Genomic DNA, 3,254 nt, shown 5'->3' on the forward strand with positions numbered 1-3,254 from the left:
TTTTGAATGGGAGCTCACTCGTGATTTGGCTCTCTGTTTGTCTGTTATTGATGTATAAGAATGCTTGTGATTTTTGCACATTGACTTTGTATCCTGAGACTTTGCTGAAGTTGCTTGTTAGCATAAGGAGATTTTGGGCTGAGATGATGGGGTTTTCTAAATATACAATCACGTCATCTGCAAACAGGGACAATTTGACTTCCTCACTTCCTATTTGAATACCTTTTATTTCTCTGTCTTGCCTGATTGCCCTGGCCAGAACTTCCAATACTATGTTGAACAGTAGTGAGAGAGAGCATCCTCATCTTGTGCCAGTTTTCAAAGGGAATGCTTCCAGTTTTTGCCCGTTAAGTATAGTATTGGCTGTGGGTTTGTCATATAGCTCTTATTATTTTGAGAAATGTTCCATTGATACCTAGTTTATTGAGAGTTTTTAGAATGAAGGGCTGTTGAATTTTGTCGAAGGCCTTTTCTGCATCTATTGAGATAATCATATGGTTTTTGTCATTGGTTCTGTTTATATGATGGATTATGTTTATTGATTTCTATATGTTGAACTACCCTTGCATCTCAGGGATGAAGCTGACTTGATCATGGTGGATAAGCTTTATGTTGTGCTGCTGGATTTGCTTTGCCAGTATTTTATTGAGGATTTTGCATTGATGTTCATCAGGCATATTGGCCTGAAATTTCCTTTTTTTGTTGTGTCTCTGCAAGGTTTTGGTATCAGGATGATGCTGTCCTCATAAGATGGGTTACGGGGGTAGCTTCCAAGATGGCCAAATAGGAACAGCTCTGGTCTGCAGGTCCCAGCATGATCAACACAGAAGATTGGTGATTTCTGCATTTCCAACTGAGGTACATAGTTTATCTCACTGGGACTGGTTGGACAGTGGGTGCCACCCACGGAGGGTGAGCTGAAGCAGGGTAGGGTGTCGCCTCACTTGGGAAGCACAAGGGGTCAGGGAAATTCCCTTTTCTGGCCAAGGGAAGCCACGACACACTGTACCTAGAGGAATGGTACACTCCTGTCCAAATACTGTGCTTTTCCCACGGTCTTAGCAACCAGCAGGCCAGGAGATTCCCTCCTGTACCTGGCTTGGAGGTCCCAAACCCATGGTGCCTTGCTCACTGCTAGTGCAGCAGTCTGAGATTGACCTGTGACACTGCAGCCTGGTGGGGGAAGGAGCATCCACCACTGCTGAGGCTTGAGTAGATAAACAAAGTGGCTGGGAAGCTTGAACTGGGCAGATCCCACTGCAACTCAGCAAGATCTAATGACTCTCTAGACTCCACCTCTGTGGGCAGGGCATAGCTGAACAAAAGACAGCAGACAACCTCTGCAGACTTACGTCCCTGTCTGACAGCTCTGAAGAGAGCAGTGGTTCTCCCAGCATGGTGTTTGAGCTCTGAGAATGGACAGACTGCCTTCTCAAGTGGGTCCCTAACACACATGTAGCCTGACTGGGAGACACCTCCCAATAGGGGCCAACAGACGCCTCATACAGGCAAGTGCCCCTCTGGGACAAAGCAACCAGAGGAAGGATCAGGCAGTAGTATTTTATGTTCTGAAATATTTGCTGTTCTGCAGCCTCCACTGGTGATACCCAGGCAAACAGGGTCTGGAGTGGACCTCCAACAAACTCCAACAGACCTGCAGCTGAGACGCCTGACTGTTGGAAGGAAAACTAACAAACAGAAAGGAATAGCATCAACATTAACAAAAAAAATCTACACCAAAACCCCATCTGTAGGTAACCAACATCCAAGACCAAAGGTAGATAAAACCACAAAGACAGGGAGAAACCAGAGCAGAAAAGTTGACAATTCCAAAAGCCAGAGCGCCTCTTCTCCTCCAAAGGATCACAGCTCCTTGCCATCAGTGAATCAAAACTGGACGGAAAAGAAGTTCACATGTTTACAGAAGTAGGCTTCAGAAAGTCAGTAATAATAAACTTCTCTGAACTAAAGGAGCATGTTTTAACCCAAAGCAAGGAAACTAAAAACCTTGAAAAAAAGTTAGACAAATTGCTAACTAGAATAAACAGTGTAGAGAAGACCTTAAATGACCTGATGGAGCTGAAAACCACAGCACAAGAACTTTGTGATGCATGCACAAGCTTCAGCAGCCAATTTGATCAAGTGGAAGAAAGGATCTCAGAGACTGAAGATAAAATTAATGAAGTAAAGTGAGAAGACAAGATTAGAGGAAAAAGAGTGAAAAGAAAAGAAGAAAGCCTCCAAGAAATATGGGACTATGTGAAAAGACCAAATCCACATTTGATTGATGTACCCAAAACTGATGGAGAGAATGGAACCAAGTTGGAAAACACTCTTCAGGATATCATCCAGGAGAACTTCCCCAACCTAGCAAGGCAGGTCAACATTCAAATTCAGGAAATACAGAGAACACCACAAAGATACTCCTTGAGGAGAGCAACCCCAATATACATAATTTTCAGATTCACCAAGGCTGAAATTAGGGAAAAAATAATAAGGGCAGCCAGAGGCAAAGGTCAGGTTACCCACAAAGGGAAGCCCATCAAACTAACAGCAGATCTCTCAGCAGAAACCCTACAATCCAGAAGAGAGCGGGGGCCAATATTCAACATTCTTAAAGAAAAGAATTTGCAGCCCAGAATTTCATATCTAACAAAACTAAGCTTCATAAGTGAAGGAGAAATAAAATCCTTTACAGGCAAGCAAATGCTGAGAGATTTTGTCACCACCAGGCCCACCTTATAAGAGCTCCTGAAGGAAGCACTAAACATGGAAAGGAACAACCAGTACCAGTCACTGCAAAAACATGCCAAATTGTAAACACATCAATGCTACTAAGAAACTGCATCAATTAATGGGCAAAATAACTAGCTAACATCATAATGACAGGTTCAAATTCATACAATATTAACCTTAAATATAAGTGGGCTAAATGCCCCAGTTAAAAGACACAGACTGCCAAATTGGATAAAGAGTCAAGACCCATCACTGTACTGCATTCAGGAGACACATCTCATGGGCAGAGGCACACATAGGCTCAAAATAAAGGGATGGAGGAAGATCTACCAAGCAAATGGAAAGCAAAATAAATAAATAAATAAAAGCAGGGGTTGCAATCTTAGTCTCAGATAAAACAGACTTTAAATCAACAAAGATCAAAAGAGACAAAGAAGGCCACTACACAATGGTAAAGGGATTAAGTCGACAAGAAGAGCTAACTATCCTAAATATATATGCACCCAATATAGGAGCAC

Source organism: Colobus angolensis, unplaced genomic scaffold (assembly GCF_000951035.1).
Source record: "Colobus angolensis palliatus isolate OR3802 unplaced genomic scaffold, Cang.pa_1.0 Scaffold569, whole genome shotgun sequence".
NCBI classification, from domain to species: Eukaryota; Metazoa; Chordata; class Mammalia; order Primates; family Cercopithecidae; genus Colobus; species Colobus angolensis.